The sequence below is a fragment of the Schistocerca gregaria genome, chromosome 9 (genome assembly GCF_023897955.1).
Source record: "Schistocerca gregaria isolate iqSchGreg1 chromosome 9, iqSchGreg1.2, whole genome shotgun sequence".
NCBI classification, from domain to species: Eukaryota; Metazoa; Arthropoda; class Insecta; order Orthoptera; family Acrididae; genus Schistocerca; species Schistocerca gregaria.
This window is the reverse complement of record NC_064928.1, coordinates 84,832,547-84,856,567: the sequence shown is the minus strand read 5'-3', so window position 1 is coordinate 84,856,567 and position 24,021 is coordinate 84,832,547. Positions and strand designations below refer to the sequence as shown.

Sequence of the window (24,021 nt, the reverse complement as noted above, 5' to 3'; positions counted from 1 at the left end):
CTTCCTGGCACATTAAAACTGATGCCGTACCTTTGCCTTTCGTGGGCAAGTGCTCTACCAAGTGAGCTACCCAAGCACGACTCACGCCCCGTCCTCATAGCTTTACTTCTGCCAGTACCTCGTCTCCTACATTCCAAACTTTACACAAGATCTCCTGCGAATCTTGCAGAACCAGCACTCCAGATAGAAAGCGTTGTGGTTGACAGGAGAGCCAACAGCGTTTTACTAGAGGAGGCCGAAATTCACGCGTTTTAACTCACGCAGGCTGGCGTGAGGTCTGGAACATGACAAGGGAATTAGAATTTAGAAAAACGGACGTAGCTGGTGGAATACTTAACTTTAATCCATTAATGAAGAACGTCGCTCTTGACATTACATGATTCACAGTACCAATAGCAACAGATAATGGCGCCTTGCTAGGTCGTAGCAAATAGCGTAGCTGAAGGCTATGCTAACTATCGTCTCGGCAAATGAGAGCGTAGAAGTCAGTGAAACATCGCTAGCGAAGTCGGCTGTATAACTGGGGCGAGTGCTAGGAAGTCTCTCTAGACCTGCCGTGTGGCGGCGCTCGGTCTGCAATCACTGATAGTGGCGCCACGCGTGTCCGACGTATACTACCGGACCGCGGCCGATTTAAAGGCTACCACCAAGCTAGTGTGGTGTCTGGTGGTGACACCACAGAAAGACTATTGCGGAGACATGGCTTAGCCACAAAATGGCTCTGAGCACTATGGGACTTAACACCTTATGTCATCAGTCCCGTCGAACTACTTAAACCTAACTAACCTAAAGACATCACACACATCCATGCCCGAGACACGAATCGAACCTGCGACCGTAGCAGTTCCGCGGTACCGGACTAAAGCGCCTAGAACCGCAAGACCACACTGAGCCACAGCCTGGGGGATGTTTCCATTATGAGATTTTCACTCTGCAGCGGAGTCTGCGCTGATATGAAATTTCCTGGCGGATTAAAACTGTAGCTGTGGCTAAGCCATGTCTCCGCAATATCCTTTCTTTCAGGAGTACTAGTTCTGCAAGGTTCGCAGGAGAGCTTCTGTAAAGTTGGGAAGGTAGGAGGCGAGGACTGGAGGAAGTAAAGCTCTGAGGACGGGGAATGAGTCGTGCTTGGGTAGCTCAGTTGGTAGAGCACTTGCCCGAGAAAGGCGAAAGTCCCGATTTCGAGTCTCGGTCCGGCACACAGTTTTAATCTGCCAGGAAGTTTCATATGTGATATCCGATCTGCACACAATTACATGGTCCAGTCACTTTAATGTCGCCACCGCCTACGTTCCACGTCAACGTTCAATAGCTACTCACAGACAGCAGGTGGAAGAACTGACAGTGGAGCGTATATGAAGCGTGTCCGGTGAACGCGGAAATCTATGCAGTCGTTGTCGTAATACGTCCAAAAGGGCTTGATCATTTGCTTTTGGCGGAGGGTTGGAAGAATTTGCAAAACGGCTTTGTTTGTTAACTTTTCGCATGCCGCCGTTGTTGAAGTATACTGTACATGGCAATATGGCGCTGTCCTAAACTGGCGTCGACTCATCCCTGGTGCACCACACGCCATAGATGACAGGACAAGTGTACGGGCAATTAACCACCCCGAGCCGTGTATCGACTAGTGCTACACCTTGTCTTTAGATTGCATTGGTTTTCCTTTTCTTCCCCTGACATGTCTGTTTGATATGTAGTCTGGCTGCTTGGTTGTCTTTTTCCCTCTGCTATCGATATCTGCGTTTTTGCTTCCGGGAAACTGCTATGGAGGAAGTGAGATCTTTGACCGGTTGTAACCTCGTGTGGTGGGGCGTAAGTAGGGGCGTTCGCGCAGAGAGTGTGGTGGACACGGGAGGGCAGTGTGGCTCTCCAGCGTGGTCGGTTGTACGGAGTCGCCACGCGATGTATGTCGGTCGTGTGTAACGAGCGGGTCGAGTTGACGGAAGAGCTCCCCACGTGTTGGTTGTACACAGAATCGCCCCACAAGTAGTTGCTGTTCATTTCGCCTTGGTGGGACGTTAACAAGATTCTTTAAATCCTCCGTTTCAACACTGGTGTTTGAAGGGAGACACCTAACATGAAGGAGCGGTCACTACCCGTCAACGTTGCAGAGAAGACGTGACCTCCGGTGACAGAGCGTGTTGTCGCGTGACCGTGGCGTGTCGGGTACGCTGGCGACGCGTGCGCGGTCGGATGTGTGGATCCTTGCCGTCGGAGGTCGTGTATTGCCTATTCGAGCATAATTGCAAGTTAAGTGCGTGGAAGGTTTAATCGTTAAGTAATAATTTTGTGTAACCAGCGTCTCTTCTGCCTTGTGGCCACCGGCGACTGGGTTTCATGTCCCTGGCACTGGTGTAATTAAAGACAGTGATCTTTCCTCCCCCTCTCGTTACTGCCCGATGGGAGGTGTAGTTTTGGCAGTTTAATTGTTTCGCTATTCTGCCGTGGGTTAGGAGTAAATTCGTGCTTCTTGTTGGTTGATCATGTGGTCGCTCATTCAGGACTGTGTGGTGTAATGTTTCCTTGCACGAGGTTAGCTCTAATTCTGTCTGCAAGTTAAGCCATCTTATAACAAGTTTTCGCTGGCTATAAGTCGGTGCAGTGACCAGCCTGAGAGTGGCAATTGTGTTTAGGGGCGTTTTTAAATTGGTCAGTATTCTGTCTAGCCCGAGCATCCCTGAGTGGGTGATTTGTGGCCGCCTTACACGGGACCGTCATATCTGTTATGTTCTAATGGTATTCCAGGACACTTTTGATTTAAAAAAAATTAAATTCCTTTCATTGCCATTAATCGTGTGTCTGCTGTTTAATTTTTTTAATGCGGTGTTGGTAGCTTCACTACCTCACCGTACTTTATTAACAAAGTTCTGTATTTACTTTAGTAGCCTATTTACTAACGTTTTTTAAATTTTTTTAAATTGTTGTATGGCTATAAATTACTTTGATTGGCGTTAGTGGCGTGTTTTAAAAGGTAGTTATTTGCCGTATTCCTAGCTTCTGTGTTTTTTAAAAAAACTTTTAACTGTTGTATTGTTATAAATTACTTGATTGCTGTTGGCGGCGTGTTTTAAAAGGTTGTTTATTGCCGTCCTGCTAGCTTCTGTGTTTTTCTTTTTAATTTTAAATTTTTGTATTGCTATAAGTTACTTGATTGCCGTTAGCGGCGTGTTTAAAAGACTGTTTATTGCCCTACTGCTATTTTCTGTAAGATACGAATAAAACATTTGTGAAAATCTCAACTCGACAGTAAACTACTAGAAATTTGGCCCCGTTTCTTATCTTTTGGTGTGGCTTGTAGTAACCGTAACCAATGTGTGTGTGTCACAGCCAGATAAACAGAGGGGCTACCAACAGTGCATCTTCAACGAACGTTCAGCGAACGTTGCTGCGTGTGGCTCTTAAGATGAATCCCTATTTATTCTCCGGTGGACAGACGACGTGTGGTCTGTAGCCTTTCAACAATCGTCGGCAGGGTACAGGCCGGTGTCACAATGTGAATGGACAGTGCATATTCAGAGCTGTTCGTTGCCCCTGGTCGATAGGTAATATATCATACGCTAGTGTATTGCTGGTAGCATAATTGCTAGGGTCGCGCTTGAGCCACCGGTTGTTCACCCCGGCGTGAACGTATCAAAGGAGCGGAACGTACTGTAGGATTGCAATAGCTTACTTTGTGCAACGAAATAGCAGCTCGACAAATTGGAGGTTTGAATGAATTCTGTTATCACACTAACTTGTGACAAATTTATAGCGCTAAGTAACCCGCCTCGTAGATATCTTACGTGCAGTGAGCATGCTTGGCTCAAAGTGTTAAACTAACCATGCCTACTAGTATCGCCTGTGATCGATGTAACAAAATATAACTGCACGTAACACGGTGAACCGCTATACACAGAAGTCTTTCGGGACCGATAATTAAAAAAAGTATGGGATATGTTTACTCCACGTAAAACTGTCTCTGAAATATCAGCGTCAGGATTGATCATAGCAGATGGACTGTACCTACGAATTTTATGGAAATAATTTTTATTTGTCTCGAATTCTTGCATCATTTTAAGTACGTTGAGAAATAAATTTTGTGTTAACGCCGACAAATTAACTTTTTCCTTAGGACAAAACAGTGTCATTATATGTGAAATTTGCTGCATTACTAAATCATTGTAAATTCATCAAACCGTAATTGTAACTTGTCAAAATTACGTGGAATTACCTTAAGTGCACATTTAAATATACCATTCATTAAAAAAACAGTTCCGTTATCATTATGAATGGCCACATTCCTCTTACTTTCTCTATGCAGAAATTGTGTCTGTCTAGCTCTGTGTCTCTTACCTCCGCCCTTTAGCGTTTCCTTGTAGGCATAGCCTAAAACAAATATAGTTTCCGTATAATAAGGGAAGTAAAACGTCGTAGTTATTCAAAATGAAGATATTAAAAATTAGGAAACTACTCCAAATCTTCTGGTAACGACGGCAAATGACCACAAAATTACTCACTCAGAAAAGTAAGAGAAATAAGGATGCCAAAATAACTTCAGTTACAGACTTAGTTACTACGACATTTTGATTTTCGCTGCTGACATCATCAACCTAGTAGGTGTCGCGTTGCAACTGTCCCGTATTCGTGTTTTACTGCAAATGAACCATGTAAATATGGACGTCCCTAGAATGCGATTTCACGAAACATGGGCCATTTCTACGATATAACCTAATCGGTACACATGCAGAACGTGGTAGCACTTCGGTTTTCGATGTTCACATATTGGAGATTTTAATGCGTGATAGAGAAGCCATTATCAGAGTTATGAATATGAAGGCATCTATTTCTTTTAACCACTCCTAACGGTTACGTACATAAATGATTGTTTTCTTTGTGCACATCTGTGACAAAATACTGAAACGCCAAGGAAACTGATATAAGCATGCGCATTCAAATACAGAAGTAAGTAAACAGGCAGAATACGGCGCTGCGGTTGGCAACTTCTGTATAGTTCTCAGATCAGTCACTACTTCTACAATGGCAGGTTATCAACGTGTAAGTGAGTTTAAACGTACAGTTATAGTCGGCGCTGCATTCAAGATGTCACATAGCAAGTGCCTCGTTGCATAAACGTTCACAAGTGAGAACTGCCAACTGCGTACCTCACTAGAAAGCACTGGGATACCGACACTCACTTCCTTCTGAGGGGTCAGCTGACACTGTAATGTATAAGACACCCAATATCTGGCGAATTATTTTAAATGTTGCCTACAGTGAAAGCGAAGATCTCAAGACAAGCAATAAGACCACAGGTACTGCCTGCATCAAAACAGATTTAACATATTGGATGCTGTTAGAAGTTGCAAGGTAGGCATATCATTCTGATGTGTGTAAGTTATCGCAGTGTACATCAGAGAGAGAGAGAGAGCAAGTTATGTTAAACAATCTTTGGTCCTACTGTCACACGGTATTTGCCTCTGCCCAGTCTGATACATTCTTTGTCAAATATTGGTAGGTGATGGACGTGTTCAACAGTGCTGAGTTGACAAGTCATTGCGTCTGTTAGATGAAGCAAGATTTACTGTAAGAATAAGTTTGCGGTAACACTGCAACACTGCGCAGCTACTTTCTCTGGATGATTATTGTTAGCTAGTTAACTTTATTCACTTGCTCAGAGCTGAGAGAAAGACCACCCCACTTCCCTGTCACATATTAACAGATCAACTGGTTCAAAAAAATGGCTCTGAGCACTATGGGACTCAACATCTTAGGTCATAAGTCCCCTAGAACTACTTAAATCTAACTAACCTAAGTACATCACACAAACCCATGCCCGAGGCAGGATTCGAACCTGCAACCGTAGCAGCCCCGCGGTTCCGGACTGCAGCGCCAGAACCGCACGGCCACCGCGGCCGGCGATCAACTGGCTAAGCTGTTTGGTTTTTATAGAAATTCCCTCTTCTGATTATACCCTTTTTAAAACATTGTTCACTTTCTTTGGCAAAGTATTGTTCAGACCAGTATTACGTGCGAAAATCAAGTGAAGTCTTAGTCTGTCTCTTTGAACACGTACTTCATTCTACACTCATGCTCATAAATGAAGGATAATGCTGATACATGGTGAAACAACACTCTGGTAGGTGGTTTGCGGGTTTAAATCACCTCGGGGTATGACCATGCGGTGCATTTGACCTGCGGTCGTCGCACGGTGGCGACGGCAGCAGTCCACATACGCAGAGGAGTGTTGGTGCACGTCAGAGTACGGTGCAGCCAGTAAGTGTGCAGACGTTTTCAGGCGTGCTAATGGTGACTGTGTGTTGAAAATGGCTCAACACATATTGATGACGTCATGAGGGGTAGAATACTAGGGCGACTGGAGGCTGGTCAAACACAGGAGGTCGTAGCACGGGCTCTCCGTATGCCACAAAGTGTGATCTCAAGATTATGACAACGATTCCAGCAGACAGGAAACGTGCCCAGGCGCTACAGTACGGAACGTCCACAGTGTACAACACCACAAGATCTCACCATCAGTACCTGCAGACGGCCACGGAGTACTGGAGGTAGCCTTGCTCGCGTCCGTATTGCAGCCACTGGAACAGTTGTTACCAGACACACAGTCTACAGGCGACTGAACAGACATGGTTTATTCGTCCGGAGACCAGCAAGGTGCATTCCACTGACCCCTGGTCACAGGAGAGCCCGTAAGGCCTGGTGTCAAGAACACAGTACATGGTCATTGGAACAGTGGTCCCAGGTTACGTTCACGGACGAGTCCAGGTACAGTCTGAACAGTGATTGTCGCCGGTCTTGATCTGGCGTCAACCAAGAACCAGATACCAACCCCTTAATGTCCTTCAAAGGAACCTGTATGGAGTCGTGGTTTGATGGTGTGTGGTGGGATTATGATTGGTGCACGTACACCCCTGAATGTCTTTGACAGAGGAACTGTAACAGGCCATGTGTATCGGGACACCATTTTGCACCAGTATGTCCGCCTTTTCAGGGGTGCAGTGTGTCCCAGCTTTCTCCTGATGGATGATAACGCACGGCCCCACCGAGCTGCCATCGTGGAGGAGTACCTTGAAACAGAAAATATCAGGCAAATGGAGTGGCCTGCCTGTTCTCCAGACCTAAACCCCATCAAGCACGTCTGGGATGCTCTCGGTCTACGTATCGCTGCATGTTCAAACCCCTACGACACTTCAGGAGCTCCGACAGACACTGGTGCAAGAATGGGAGGCTATACCCGAGCAGCTGCTCGACCACCTGATCCAGAGTATGCCAATCCGTTGTGCGGTCTGTGTACGTGTGCTTGGTGATCATATCCCATATTGGTGTCGGGATTCATTCGCAGGAAACAGTGGCGTTTTGTAGCACATGTGTTTCGGGACGATTTTCTCTCAACTTATCATCAGTACCATGGACTTACAGATCTGTGTCGTGTGTGTTCCCTATGTGCCTATTCTATTAGCGCCAATTTTGTGCAGTGTTAAGTTGTGTGGCACCACATTCTGCAATTATCCTTAATTTATGAGCATGAGCGTAAAATCGTTGTCTTGGAAAATCATTCCACTGTTTAAAGAAGGTCTGTCATGAGGCATTACCACATTGCACCTTATGATTTGGAACTTTGAACATTTCGGATATTTTATTTAAAAACAGAAATCTAGCTTAGCCGGTGCCTGCTTGCTGTGTACTGTTGTGCCTTCGAGCAATTGGCAACAATTTTGTCAAGACGCGAGGTAAGTGGAAATTTGATGACGGTCAGATTATTACTTCACTTCAGTTGCACATTTAATATAAAGACAGGTTGTATTCAGACCAGTTACAGTTCACTTCAAATTACGGTCTGGTTAGTCAAAGATTAGCATACGAGTTTAAGTTGAATAACAATTTGCGCGTACATACTTCAGGGTGGGCCGTAAGGTTCGACTGAATTTCATACAGAAACATATAGTGAGGTACTTACAAAGCGTTTCTACATTTTTTTAAACATTGTAGTAGAATGTTCGCCTTCGCTAGTTTTAATTTTTTGATGCATTTACAGAATCGTCATGTCAGCGTTTCTCGTACAATGTTGTTTTTACTATTGTCCGGGACTGAGAAAAATAGCGGTCTGAGTTGCAGAAAAACAACTTATACAAATTAAAATAATTTTTTTAGGTTTTCTGGAAGTAACAAGGCAAATCTTCCGTGCAGATGGGAAAAAAGCAGTGAAAAATATAGCTGGATTTAAAAGAGGTATTTTACGATGCCGGTGGCGGCCTTCTTTTTTCCCGATAGGAGGCCGAGACGCGAGCTCTGAGACGCTGAGAAATACGGCGCCTGCGAAAGGGAGTCCTTACGTTATTGCCGTTTTATTCATGGAATCGATTATGTGCGAGAGAGTGCTCGAAGTTTACGGCTTTATACTTCTACGACTGTGTAATTCTGCTGGTTAAGTTTATAGGCCTTCCATCCCCTCCCTCCCCCCCCCCCCCCCCCCCAATTACAGCCCCGTCCCACACTAGATCGCTTCCACCACATCAGTCATAGTACACTACTGGTCATTAAAATTGCTACACCACGAATATGACGTGCTACAGACGTAGCCTATCTCGATTGCGGTTTATCGTATCGCAACAGTGCTGCTCGCGTTGGTCGTAATCCAATGAGTGTTAGCGGAATATGGAATCGGTGGGTTCAGCAGGATAATACGGAACGCCGTGCTGGATCAAACGGCCTCGTATCACTAGCAGTCGAGGTGACAGGCATCTTATGCGCATGGCTGTAACGGATCGTGCAGCCACGTCTCGATCCCTGAGTCAACAGATGGGGACGTTTGCAAGACAACAGCCATCTGCACGAACAGTTCGACGACGTTTGCAGCAGCATGGACTATCAGCTCGGAGACCGTGGCTGCGGTTACCCTTGACGCTGCATCACAGACAGGAGCGCCCGCGGTGGTGTACTCGACGACGTACCTGGGTGCACGAATGGCAAAACGTCGTTTTTTCGAATGAATCCAGGTTCTGTTTACAGCATCATGACGGTCGCATCCGTGTTTGGTGACATCGCGGTGAACGCACATTGGATGCGTGTATTCGCCATCGCCATACTGGCGTATCACCCGGCGTGATGGTATGGGGTGACATTGGTTACACGTCTCAGTCACCTCTTGTTGATATTGACGGCACTTTGAACAGTGGACGTTACATTTCAGATGTGTTACGACCCGTGGCACTACCGTTCATTCCATCTCTGCGAAACCCTACATTTCAGCAGGATAATGCACGACCGCATGTTGCAGGTCCTGTACGGGCCTTTCTGGATACAGAAAATGTGCAACTGCTGCCCTGGCCAGCACATCCTCTATATCTCTCACCAATTTAAAACGTCTGGTAAATGGTGGCCGGGCAACTGGCTCGTCAGAATACGCCAGTGACTACTCTTGATGAAACTGTGCTATCGTGTTGAAACTGCATGGGCATCTGTATCTGTACACGCCATCAAAGCTCTGTTTGACTCAACGCCCAGGCGTATCAAGGCGGTTATTACGGCCACAGGTGGTTGTTGTGGGTACTGATTTCTCAAGATCTATGTACCCTAGTTGCGTGAAAATGTATTCTCATGTCAGTTCTAGTATAATATATTTGTCCAATGAATACCTGTTTATCATCTGCATTTCTTCTTGGTGTAGCAATTTTAATGGCCAGTAGTGTTTTGTGAAACATTTTGGAAATATGATGATTCGTAATATTGATTGGGTTGATGGGGGCAGGGGGACAGGTTGTACCATGTAATGGCAGAAAGCACAGAAGTTTTACCTGCAGCTCTCAAATTCGTCTATGTAAACAAAAAACGTCGTGTGTAGGGCGTCCCGTCGGGTAGATCGTTCACCAGGTGCAAGTCTTTCGATTTGGATTTGACGCCAATTTGCCGACTTGCGCTTAGAGGACAAAATCTCCGACCCAGCTGGGAATCGAAGCTGGGCCCTTAAGATTGACATTCTGTTGCGCTGACCACCCAGATACCAGGGGCGGACATTCGTCTATGTAGAAAATATTGAAAGTTGGACATCTATGATTCTGCTGTGTGCACATACAAATTCTGAGTCTGAGATATTATTAGCACGAGTAGTAGCGAGCGAGCAGTTATGGAGGGGAGTCGGAAGTGGTTGGACGCAGCCATCGTTGGAGAGAAGCTCACGATATGAGCGGTCGCAGCCTGCCATGATCGTGATAGTAGCGCCGGAGGAGACTTTGGTATCAATTAAGGATTTCTTCGTAAGATGCCTACTCACTGCACGTAAATATGGTTCTTTGTACACTGGACGGATTTTGTCAGATTTGTGTATGGATACAGTGACAGTAATATTAGTCTTGAAAGTCTCTTCGGGTTTGCTGTCAGATCCCAAAATCAAGTTGATTCGATATTTCGGCGAACCAACTGGTCGTCATCTTCAGGAAATGCTGCTTCTGCTGATGAGTCCCACTGAGAACTGACGCCAGGCTTTTTTTTTTCTTTATTGTGATTTCATTCCCCTGCCCCTTATGGGCAGGAGAGGGCTGTCAGCGGCACAATCCGCCGCTCTTCAGCCGAGTGACATGACAACTTAAAATAAGAATAAAATGTTACATACATAAGGCGATAAAGAGGAACTTAAAACAGAGTAAAGGGAGAAAATGGAGGTAAAAATAGACTAACACGGAGACGTTCATGGAGGACAGTTAAAAAAAGTCACCAGATAGTAAAAAAGCAGTTGGCGATTCTTCAAAACTCAGAGAAGACACTGAATGGACATGCACAGGTTAAAAGTCGGCCACAGTAGTAAAAACACTCCGGAACAACACACTTAAAAGCCACTTGGAGCGCACACGACGAAGAATAAAACTGCCAGGTGGAACCTGCCGAGGAAAAGGTGAGAGAGAATGGAAAAGGAGGGGAGAGCAAGGGGCAGCAGGGGAAGCGGCGGGATGAAGAGAAGAGGGGCAACCGTGGGTACACGAAGAGGCAGGAGATACGTGGGGCGGGAGATGAAGAGGGAAGACAGGGCAGGAGGGAGCGCAGAGACACTGAAAGGGGAAACAAGATAGGGAGGGGGAGTAGGAGGGGGAAGCCACTCAGGAGGAGGGAGGGGAGGACAGGGAGCCCTGAGGAGGAGTCAGGAAGATGGGGTTAGAGTTGGTAGCAAGGGTAGATGTCAGGGCGAAGCTCATCATCCGGGAACGGCAGGCTGCAAATCGACGTCCTATATAGGCCATCGTTCGGTAACAGTGCATGCGCCGCCCATCACGGTTGCTGCCCTCCAAGACAGGGAGGTGGCGCCGCCCTTAGTGGAACACTGCTGGCAACGACATATCGCACTCAGGGCCGCACCGAAGATCGATCAATTTTGATGCGAGACAATACAGGATTCCACGTCTTGCTAAGAGGAAACCCATTGACTCTGTTGATTAAATTATCAGCCAACCTAATTTCGATCACCTCTTTATAGACACAGTTCCAAAAACCTGAAATGTTGGCAACTACCATAGTTTCATCAAATTTCATACTGTGTCCCTCAGTTAAGCAGTGTTCTGCTACTGCCGATTTTTCCGGTTGTTGTAGCCTCGTATGCACTGTGCGAATCGAACGGCAAATGTAAGATTTCCCATATTGAAACGGAATTTTGTGCACTCCGGGTTTCCTAAGCCCCAAATCATCTTTCACAGAGCCGAGCAGTACCCTAATCTTAGAAGGAGGACGGAACACACTCTTAATGTTAAAATTCCACTAAGGGCGGCGCCACCTCCCTGTCTTGGAGGGCAGCAACCGTGACGGACGGTGCATGCGCCGAGTATCGAACGGTGGCCTATATAGGACGTCGATTTGCAGCCTGGCGTCAGTTCTCAGCGGGACTCAGCAGAGGAAGCAGCATTTCCTGAAGATGGCGACCAGTTGGATCGCCGAAATATCGGGCTAAGTTGATTTTAGGATCCGGCAGCAAACCCGAAGAGACTTTCAAGACTTATTACGCCGGGAAAGCCTACGTAATCACAGTAATATTAGTAACTTTGTTGTGGCCAAAAACGTGTTTATTGAGTATAGACTCGGTGGAATAATTAAAACACTGTGGTAAAGTTTGTCAGCATTTAAATAATCAGTTTTCTGAATATAGTAAATTAAAAGTTAAAAAATAGTGCAATGCATGGAGTAATTGCAACAATTACTGCTATACTAGAAGAAGGGATCGGTTGGTAGGACATGTTCGTAGGCATCAAGGGATCACAAATTTAGCATTGGAGGGCAGTGTGGAGGGTAAAAATCGTATAGAGAGACCAAGAGATGAATACACTAAGCAGATTCAGAAAGATGTAGGTTGTAGTAGGTACTGGGAGATGAAGGAGCTTGCACAGGATAGATTAGCATGGAGAGCTGCTTCAAAGCAGTCTGAGGACTGAAGACCACAACAACAACAACAACAACTGCTATACTTCTATACATAGATACCGAATGATTGGGAGTGGTTTGGTCAACTAACCTTAAACGTTGTAAAGAAAAATGAAAGAAACCAATAAAAACTTTTAAAAGATGGGGTTGCATAGCGTCCTTTGTCCCATGGTACATCCCCTAACGCAAGTCACAGCAAATAAGTCATAGACATTTTTCTCTCTTCAAGTACTTAATGCTTTTTGCAGTATTACTGAGTTCTTTGTTTTACATATAGGAAACTCTCAATGTTAAACATTTTAACGAATAATAAATTTTATATACAACACAGAAAAGAATGCATTATGTTCATATTTTTGTCGCTAACTGACAGCGCTCTATTGTAAACCTCTCGGCACATGATGTCACTCTACTTTGTTTCGTACAATTGACGCTAGGTGGCATACCATTACACACAATTCATTGTAACTTAGGCGTCAGCCTTTGGACAGACTGTCCACAGTAAATACACGCATTGCCAACTCATGGAACGAAAACCGATTCTGGTTGATCGATAATGATATTCATACATGCGCCGTCACACGTGCAGTATGTGAAAGAACTTGCTCCTCTTTTAACAGCAGTGAAGCATAGCTATTGTGCCTCAGAATTGGAAAAAGCGCATGTCATTTCCATTTTCAAGAAGCGTCGTTGTACAAACGCATAAAATTGTAGGGTTATATCTATGACGTCGGTCTCTTGCAGAATTTTGGAACTTGTTTTATACTCGCTCGCACTGAAATTTCCGTGTCAGAAAATATCTATAGGAACCAACATGAGCTCCGAAAACAACGATAGTGTGAAACCCAGCCCGTCCTGTTCGACCACGAGAACAAGAAAGCAGTAACATACAGACGCCCAGGTAAATGACACGTTTCTTGACTTCCGCAAGGTATTTACTACAGTTCCACACTGCTACCTAATGAATAAAAGAACTTTTAACATTGCAGCGCGTCAGCAATCGTGAATTACTTAATTATTATAAAGGATCCGCCTCGATTGCAAATAGAAACCGTATGTAGATCTAGGTTTCGGCACGGATAAACACGCCTTCTTCGGAACACACTAAAACTACAAACTGCCTGAGAACCCGCCGACCGTTGGCTGGGGTGAGGAAGCACGCTTCTGACGTTTGAGCCAAGTACAGCTATTGACATGCTACACATGTAACGTTTATTTTACATTGTATGCGAGTCTTTTGCTCTTGTGGGCGCCTCTTTAGACAGTTCGTAGTTTTAGTGTGTTCCGAAGAATAAGGCGTGGTTATCCGCGCCGAAACCTAGATCTACATACGGTTTCTATTTGCAATCGAGGCGGATCCTTTATAATCATTCATGAATAAAATACGACGGTACACAATATTAGATCAACTGGTTGAAGAGAGTCTAGCGAACAGAACACAGCTCAGATGGTTCAAATGGCTCTGAGCGCTATGGGACTTAACATCTGAGGTCATCAGTCCCCTAGAACATAGAACTACTTAAACCTAACTAACCTAAGGACATCACACACATCCATGCCCGGGGCAGGATTCGAACCTGCGATAGTAGCAGTCGCGCGGTTCCGGACTGAAGCGCCTAGAATCGCTCGTTCACACCGGCCGGAGCATGTCATTCTGAATGGAGAGAGGACTTAACACGTAAAACTTCAGGCCTGCCCCAGCGAGGTGTTACACAGCCACACTTTTCACAAAGTATATCGCTGCTAGTTCCACGAAGCTTTCCGCCGACGATGTTGTTGTATACAGATAATCCACGACGCTACAACATTTTTGGAGAAACACAGGAAGACCCGCAGAAGATCGATCCTTCGTGCAGGAAATGGCAATTGACCGTCAACGTAAACAAATATAGCATATTGCTTATACGTACCCATATTTGTATGATTACACAACTGCTGCAGTAAAATATGTAGGGGTATGTGTACGGAGCGATTTGAAATGGAACGACAACATAAAATTATACTCCGTTCATCATAAGAACAAATCTGATGTAAACAAACACAATCGCTATGGCCAACAACCGTAACTCTCATAGACTCGTGTTGTTTCCCTCTTGGAAGTAGGTCAGATCTGTGTATTATATTACAATGTCACTGTAAATGAAACAATAAGAGATTCTGATGAATTAACAGCCATCCACGTTCTTCTTAATAGTACTTTAGCTACGTAATGGTGTTTTTTTTTTTTCAAAAACTCGTGTACTGTCACCGTCTCCGTGAAAGGTATGCTATGTGATCAAAAGTATCCGGACACCCCCAAATTCATACGTTTTTCATACAAGGTGCATTGTGCTGCCACCTACTGCCAGGTACTCCATATCAACGACCTCAGTAGTCATTAGACATCGTAAGAGAGCAGAATCGGGCGTTCCGCGGAACTCACGGACTTCGAACGTGGTCAGGTGATTAGGTGTCATTTGTGTCATACGTCTGTACGTGCGATTTCCACACACCTACACATTCCTAGGTCCACTGTTTGCAATTGGATAGTGAAGTGGAAACGTGAAGAGACATATACAGCACAGAAGCGTACAGGCCGACCTCGCCTGTTGACACAGAGACCACCGATAGTTGAAGAGGGTCGTAATGTGTAATAGGCAGACAGCTATCCAGACCATCACTCAGGAATTCCAAACTGCATCAGGATCCACTGCAAGTACTATGGCAGTTAGGCGGGAGGTGAGAAAACTTGGTATTCATGGTCGAGCGAGCATTCATAAACCACACATCACGCCGGTAAAGAGCAAACGACATCTCGCTTGGTGTAAGGAGCGTAAATATTGGACGACTGAACTGTAGAAAAACGTTGTGTAGAGTGACGAATCATGGTACACAATGTGGCGAGCCGAAGGCAAGGTGTGGGTATGGTGAATTCCCGGTGAACGTCATCTGCCAGCGTGTGTAGTGCCAATAGTAAAATTCGGAGGCGATTGTAAAATGTAAATGTTGTGTGATTAGGGCCTCCCGTCGAGTAGACCGTTCGCCGGGTGCAAGTGTTTCGATTGGACGCCACTTCGGCGACTTGGGCGTCGATGGGAATCAAACACAACACAACACCTGAGCGGAGAAAATCTACCGGGGGCGGACGGAGGCGGTGGTGTTACGGTGTAGTCGTGTTTTTCGTGGAGGGAGCTTGCACCCCTTGTTGTTTCTCGTGTTCTCGTGGCACTACCACAGCACAGGCCTACATTGATATTTTAAGCATCTTCTTGCTTCCCACCGTTAAGAGCAGTTCGTGGATGGCGATTGCCTCTTTCATAATGCACGGCCTGTGGCAGAGTTGTTGCACGACAATAACATCCGTGTAATGGACTGACCTGCAGAGTCCCCTAGGGAACACCTTTGGGATGTTTTCGAACGTCGACATCGTGCAGGCATCACCGACAGACATCGGTACCTCTCCTCAGTGCAGAACTCCGTGAAGAACGTGCTGCCATTCGCCATGAAACCCCTTCCAGCACCCCATTGAACGTATGCCTGCGAGAGTGGAAGCTGCCATCAGGGCTACGGTGGGGGGGCAACGCCATATTGAATTCCTGCATTACCGGTGGAGGGTGCCACGAACTTTTAAGCCTTCTTCAGACAGGTGTCTGGATACTTTTGATCACGTAGTGTACTTGAGCTCTGATTGCCTCTCTCTTCATACGTACTGTGAAAATGGATGACGCCACTTCCTGCTTAGTCGTGAAACATGCTCGCGGAACACCTTTAATGTCGAGAAGCTTACAAAGAAAAATCAGCTCTGGCGTTTTTCGAGGAGCTTATATTCAAGCTACATGTGTAGCGTAATCGGTAGTGACGTAGAATGGTAGCTATGTTCGCTATGGGGCGACAGCGTAGACCTCATTATGCCCTATAATTTCTTTCGGTTTGAATACTTAGATCATTTAAATATGTAATTTATCAAGTAGATATTAATCAACTCGTATTTAACAATCATACTTCAAGAAAAATGCAGGCCTCCTAGTTTCTACTTACATACCGCACGCGAAATTCTGGTTCTCTTCATAAATATACACTCCTGGAAATTGAAATAAGAACACCGTGAATTCATTGTCCCAGCAAGGGGAAATTTTATTGACACATTCCTGGGGTCAGATACATCACATGATCACACTGACAGAACCACAGGCACATAGACACAGGCAACAGAGCATGCACAATGTCGGCACTAGTACAGTGTATATCCACCTTTCGCAGCAATGCAGGCTGCTATTCTCCCATGGAGACGATCGTAGAGATGCTGGATGTAGTCCTGTGGAACGGCTTGCCATGCCATTTCCACCTGGCGCCTCAGTTGGACCAGCGTTCGTGCTGGACGTGCAGACCGCGTGAGACGACGCTTCATCCAGTCCCAAACATGCTCAATGGGGGACAGATCCGGAGATCTTGCTGGCCAGGGTAGTTGACTTACACCTTCTAGAGCACGTTGGGTGGCACGGGATACATGCGGACGTGCATTGTCCTGTTGGAACAGCAAGTTCCCTTGCCGGTCTAGGAATGGTAGAACGATGGGTTCGACGACGGTTTGGATGTACCGTGCACTATTCAGTGTCCCCTCGACGATCACCAGAGGTGTACGGCCAGTGTAGGAGATCGCTCCCCACACCATGATGCCGGGTGTTGGCCCTGTGTGCCTCGGTCGTATCCAGTCCTGATTGTGGCGCTCACCTGCACGGCGCCAAACACGCATACGACCATCATTGGCACCAAGCCAGAAGCGACTCTCATCGCTGAAGACGACAGGTCTCCATTCGTCCCTCCATTCACGCCTGTCGCGACACCACTGGAGGCGGGCTGCACGATGTTGGGGCGTGAGCGGAAGACGGCCTAACGGTGTGAGGGACCGTAGCCCAGCTTCATGGAGACGGTTGCGAATGGTCCTCGCCGATAACCCAGGAGCAACAGTGTCCCTAATTTGCTGGGAAGTGGTGGTGCGGTCCCCTACGGCACTGCGTAGGATCCTACGGTCTTGGCGTGCATCCGTGCGTCGCTGCGGTCCGGTCCCAGGTCGACGGGCACGTGCACCTTCCGCCGACCACTGGCGACAACATCGATGTACTGTGGAGACCTCACGCCCCACGTGTTGAGCAATTCGGCGGTACGTCCACCCGGCCTCCCGCATGCCCACTATACGCCCTCGCTCAAAGTCCGTCAACTGCACATATGGTTCACATCCACGCTGTCGCGGCATGCTACCAGTGTTAAAGACTGCGATGGAGCTCCGTATGCCACGGCATACTGGCTGACACTGACGGCGGCGGTGCACAAATGCTGCGCAGCTAGCGCCATTCGACGGCCAACACCTCGGTTCCTGGTGTGTCCACTGTGCCGTGCGTGTGATCATTGCTTGTACAGCCCTCTCGCAGTGTCCGGAGCAAGTATGGTGGGTCTGACATACCGGTGTCAATGTGTTCTTTTTTCCATTTCCAGGAGTGTAAATTCTTAAGTATAGATATTTTATAAAAGATTGTTAAAGATGGTGAATTCGTAAATCTAACGACATTGCAGAAGAACAGCTTAACGGGGGGAGGGGGGGGGATTATACGTCGGTTGGTGAGATTTGAGTGGCAATTCACGAAAATCGCATCAAAAAATGACAGATATGTAGTCGAAATGCGCTACTGCTCAGTAAGAAATGCGAGAAATTTGATTTGGGTTTCCAAGACTCACTTTGGCTCATGGCGATCTGCACGAATGGTGGGACGCAACTTTTGGTCTTGACCCACGTGGCTAATACTAGTGGTCTCTGAGGATGTAGGCACAGAACGTCCGTCCAGCGTTACTTTCGGGACTTCCAACGTCCACCGTCTTATCTTCTCCATCATTTCAATCGACTTCCTCCAGTCTCCTTCACAAACCCTCCAGTGAACGTATATCCCTCCCCCTCCGATATCGTTTACAGCGCTGAAATCCCGTTAATAGCCTTGTTAGGAAGTTGTAAAGCCCCTGCTTAGCTTTCTGAGCTCCCACGGCGCTAATCACGTTGTCAGAGCCAATATCTACGCCGCGGTGGCACAGGAAACGCTGAATCACTTGTTATACACGGCGATGGAGTCAGATTTCATTAGTGGTCGAAGCGCAAGAAGTTCTAAAATGGTACACGGCCCAAGGATAGGAATACGGATACACGCCAGTTGTAAAGGTATAATAAACATCGGCATTATGCACTGAATCGCCTAAGAAACTGGTACACGCATGCGTATTCAAACACAAAGATATGTAAACAGGCAGAATAAGGCGCTGCGGTCGGAAACGCCTATGTAGGACAACAAGTGTCTGGCGCTGTTGTTAGTTACTGCTGCTACAACGGTGTGTTATCAAGATTTAAGTGAGTCTGAACGTGGTGTTATAGTCACCGGCCGCTGTAGCCTAGCGGTTCTAAGCGCTTCATCCCGGAAACGAGCTGCTGCTACGGTTGCAGGTTCGAATCCTGCCTCGAGCATGGATGTCTGTGATGTCCTTAGGCTAGTTAGGTTTAAGTAGTTCTAAGTCTATGGGGCTGGTGACCTCAGATGTTAAGTCCCATAGTGCTCAGAGACATTTTGTTATAGCCGACGCACGGGCGATGGGACACAGCGTCTACGAGGTAGCGATGAGGTTGGGATTGCCCATACGACCACTTCACGAGTGAGGAGGCCGGTAAAACATCACATCTTCGACATCGTTGCGGCCGGGAAAAGCCTCTTCAAGAACTGCACCAACGACGACTAAAGAAAATCGTTCAGCGTGACAGAAGTGGAACTGAAACTTCCTGGCAGATTAAAACTGTGTGCCCGACCGGGACTCGAACTCGGGACCTTTGCCTTTCGCGGGCAAGTGCTCTACCATCTGAGCTACCGAAGCACGACTCACGCCCGGTACTCACAGCTTCACTTCTGCCAGTACCTCGTCTCCTACCTTCCAAACTTTACAGAAGCTCTCCTGCGAACCTTGCAGAACTAGCACTCCTGAAAGAAAGGATATTGTGGAGACATGGCTTAGCCACAACCTGGGGGATGTTTCCAGAATGAGATTTTCACTCTGCAGCGGAGTGTGCGCTGATATGAATCTTCCTGGAAGATTAAAACTGTAGCTGTAGTCTCGGTCGGGCACACAGTTTTAATCTGCCAGGAAGTTTCATATCAGCGCACACTCCGCTGCAGAGTGAAAATCTCGTTCTGGAAACATCCCCCAGGCTGTGGCTAAGCCATGTCTCCGCAATATCCTTTCTTTCAGGAGTGCTAGTTCTGCATGGTTCGCAGGAGAGCTTCTGTAAAGTTTGGAAGGTAGGAGACGAGGTACTGGCAGAAGTAAAGCTGTGAGTACCGGGCGTGAGTCGTGCTTCGGTAGCTCAGATGGTAGAGCATCTGCCCGCGAAAGGCAAAGGTCCCGAGTTCGAGTCTCGGTCGGGCACACAGTTTTAATCTGCCAGGAAGTTTCATATCAGCGCGCACTCCGCTGCAGAGTGAAAATCTCACTCTAGAAGTGGAACTGTTCCCCACATTGATGCAGATTTCAGTGCTGGGCCATCAACAAGTGTCAGCGTGCGAACAATTCAAGGAAAGGTCATCGATATGAGCTTTCGGAGCCGAAGGCCCACTCGTGTACCCTTGATGACTGCACGACACAAAGCTTTACAGCTCCCCCGAGCCTTTCAAAACCGACATTGGATTATTGATGACTGGAAACATGTTGAGTGTTCGGACGGGTCTCGTTTCAAATTGTATCGAGCGGATGGACGTGTACGGGTATGGAGACAATCTCACGAAACCATAGACCGTTCAAGCTGGTGGAGACTGTATAATGGTGTGGGGCGAGTGCAGTTTGGAGTGAAATGGGAACCGAGATACGTCTAGATACGACTGTGACAGGTGACACGTACGTAAGTATCCCGTCTGATAATCTGCATCCATTCATGTTCATTGTGCATTCATTGGGCAATTCCAGCAGGAAAATACGACAACCCGTACGTCCAGAATCGCTACAGAGTGGCTCCAGGAAGTTACTTCTGAATTTGAACATTTCCTCTGACCACCAAACTCCCAAGACATGAACATTATTGAGCATATCTGGGATGCCTTGCAACGTGCTGTTCAGAAGAAGAGATCTCCACCCCTCGTACTCTTACAGATTTATGGCCATGCTGCAGGAGTCACGGTGTCAGTTCCCTCCAGCACTACTTCAGACATTAGACGAGTCCATGCCACGTCGTCTTGCGATACGTCTACTTGCTCGCGGGGTCGCTATACGAGTAGTTGCTTTGGTTCTTCAGTGTATCTATTGCACACAATCTACAGGGGCTTGTCAACAACTTGCGATACCCATGTCTGTCGCAGGTCTTTCTACACCTACACCTATACCCCTTAAGTCAGTCTGCGGCGTATGGTGGAGGGTACTTCGTGTACCACTGCCATTTCCTCCCTTTCCTGCTCCAGTCGCGAATAGTTCGCGGGAAGAACGACTGCCGGTAGATTTCTAGTATCTCTAAATATATCTTCGCGGTCTTCTCGCAAGATACGCGTACTGGGTAGCAACATATTTGTTGACTCTTCTGGGAACGTACACTCTCGAAGTTTAAGAATAAGTCACACCATGAAGCACAATACCTTCTTGCAGCGTCGATCATTTCTGCGGCACTTTCGTGCTGACTAAATGAGACTGTAATGAACCAATGAACCGCGCTGTCCTCTGTAAGTGTCGACACAAACAAGCAATATTCAAGTACTAGTCTAACGTACTCCTGGAAATTGAAATAAGAACACCGTGAATTCATTGTCCCAGGAAGGGGAAACTTTATTGACACATTCCTGGGGTCAGATACATCACATGATCACACTGACAGAACCACAGGCACATAGACACAGGCAACAGAGCATGCACAATGTCGGCACTAGTACAGTGTATATCCACCTTTCGCAGCAATGCAGGCTGCTATTCTCCCATGGAGACGATCGTAGAGATGCTGGATGTAGTCCTGTGGAACGGCTTGCCATGCCATTTCCACCTGGCGCCTCAGTTGGACCAGCGTTCGTGCTGGACGTGCAGACCGCGTGAGATGACGCTTCATCCAGTCCCAAACATGCTCAATGGGGGACAGATCCGGAGATCTTGCTGGCCAGGGTAGTTGACTTACACCTTCTAGAGCACGTTGGGTGGCACGGGATACATGCGGACGTGCATTGTCCTGGTGGAACAGCAAGTTCCCTTGCCGGTCTAGGAATGGTAGAACGATGGGTTCGATGACTGTTTAGATGCACCGTGCACTATTCAGTGTCCCCTCGACGATCACCAGAGGTGTACAGCGAGTGTAGGAGATCGCTCCCCACACCATGATGCCGGGTGTTGGCCCTGTGTGCCTCGGTCGTATGCAGTCCTGACTGTGGCGCTCACCTGCACGGCACCAAACACGCATACGACCATCATTGGGACCAAGGCAGAAGCGACTCTCATCGCTGAAGACTACACGTGTCCATTCGTCCCTCCATTCACGCCTGTCGCGACACCACTGGAGGAGGGCTGCACGATGTTGGGGCGTGAGCGGAAGACGGCCAAACGGTGTGCGGGACCGTAGCCCAGCTTCATGGAGACGGTTGCGAATGGTCCTCGCCGATACCCCAGGAGCAACAGTGTCCCTAATTTGCTGGGAAGTGGCGGTGCGGTCCCCTACGGCATCGCGAAGGATCCTACGGTCTTGGCGTGCATCCGTGCGTCGCTGCGGTCCGGTCCCAGGTCGACGGGCACGTGCACCTTCCGCCGACCACTGGCGACAACATCGATGTACTGTGGACACCTCACGCCCCACGTGTTGAGCAATTCGGCGGTACGTCCACCCGGCCTCCCGCATGCCCACTATACGCCCTCGCTCAAAGTCCGTCAACTGCACATACGGTTCACGTCCTCGCTGTCGCGGCATGCTACCAGTGTTAAAGACTGCGATGGAGCTCCGTATGCCACTGCAAACTGGCTGACACTGACGGCGGCGGTGCACAAATGCTGCGCAGCTAGCGCCATTCGACGACCAACACCGCGGTTCCTGGTGTGTCCGCTGTGCCGTGCGTGTGATCATTGCTTGTACAGCCCTCTCGCAGTGTCCGGAGCAAGTATGGTGGGTCTGACACACCGGTGTCAATGTGTTCTTTTTTCCATTTCCAGGAGTGTAGTTAAGGCTCACCGGCCACTTGACCTTCTTCTTCTGTGCGAATGCACAAACAGTGCCCGAACTCTTACGAGAATCGGCAACGCGCCGCGAGTAATGAGTATAATGGACAGGGGCACTACGAATGTGGTACGGGACAATACGTTGAGAATGTGGGTTTCGCGGGAGGCGTGCCAGAGATAAATCCCTGCAGTCGCGCTATGCTCTGTGTCCTCGGTGGCTCAGGTGGATAGAGCGTCTGCCATGGAAGCAGGAGATTCCGGGTTCGAGTCCCGGTCGGGGCACACTTTTTCATCTGTCCCCGTTGATTTATGTCAACCCCTGTAAGGAGCTAAGGGTGTTCATTTCATTCTACTTCTATACATTGATGAACTACATTTCCTGAAGACTCTTCCAGTGATACACAGTCTGGAATCTGGGCAAATATACTGTGTGTACTATAAGAATAAACCTCACGTAAACATTACAGTATGTATTCTTCCGCGCTTGCTGGAACGTCATTGACTTTCATTTCACGTGCAGCGTCTCGAGTACAGTCAAGTACGATAATGAGGATATGTTTAATCCTGTGCGTTAGGCGTACATGAACTCAGCGATGATACGAGACAACAGCTTTACTGGCGCTTTTGACTTGGACAGCCCTGGCCAAGAGAGTGATCCAACTAACTTGCAGTGGTGTGAACAGTTGGAGTAAAGACGTGAAAAGAGACGAACAGAGAACAATGTAGTTTTGAATGTCATTTAATCTTCAAGTAGAAGCAAATTATGTATCACAAACCCTAGGCGGTAGGCTTCTTAGGTGACCTGACTGAAAACAAAAGATGCCCTCGATCTTATCCAAAGTAGTATTGTATTTAAAAACAAGAGTGAAGAAAATTTGTGACTTCAACCAGGGGAAAGTTTCTGCATTGAGCTACGTATGGCGTAAAAACTTACTGCTGATTTCCGATGTAGTGAAATACTGAAGCCACCAGAGGTATCACAGTCAATCATCTGGCAATCTTTGAAATCCTTGCATTTCGGACTCCGAGCAATACATTTCAGTACTGCTACGTTGATAACGAGGTGATGAGCGGTAAAATCCCAAGCCACCAAAAAGTCCACATTTCCTTCTCTTTTATGACGTGCTGTTCTGCATTTCGCCATCGTTCGTCAGTGACGTGCCACAACGCTTCGTGCATTAGTTTCAGTACGTTTGGCAGCTTACATGTCTTGTTATTTCTTTCGACAGATCCCTTAACTAGGCTCCAGGTCAGTTCTACGTGGTTCACAAAGCAGCGTTAAGATGACACATATAAAATTGCAGCATTTATACACTGTGCTCGATGTCGTGAAAATAATTGTTATCCATGTTTCTACGACACATATCACTCATGCTCGTGTGAGACCACATCTGCCCTACAAAACAATGGGCGTATTCAAATAACGAAGATTGTTTGTGTAATGTTTTC

At 47.2% G+C, this 24,021-nt stretch overlaps 1 protein-coding gene and 1 non-coding gene across 2 annotated transcripts in view; both read left to right on the top strand.

Moving 5' to 3' along the window:
• Nucleotides 1–24,021, top strand: part of LOC126291593 (neuroglobin-like) — an 804,393-nt gene that overhangs the window by 652,634 nt on the left and 127,738 nt on the right. The window lies entirely within an intron of this gene.
• Trnap-ugg (transfer RNA proline (anticodon UGG)) lies at nucleotides 22,781–22,854 on the top strand. The gene has a single exon. It is a non-coding gene; the product is annotated as a tRNA-Pro (tRNA).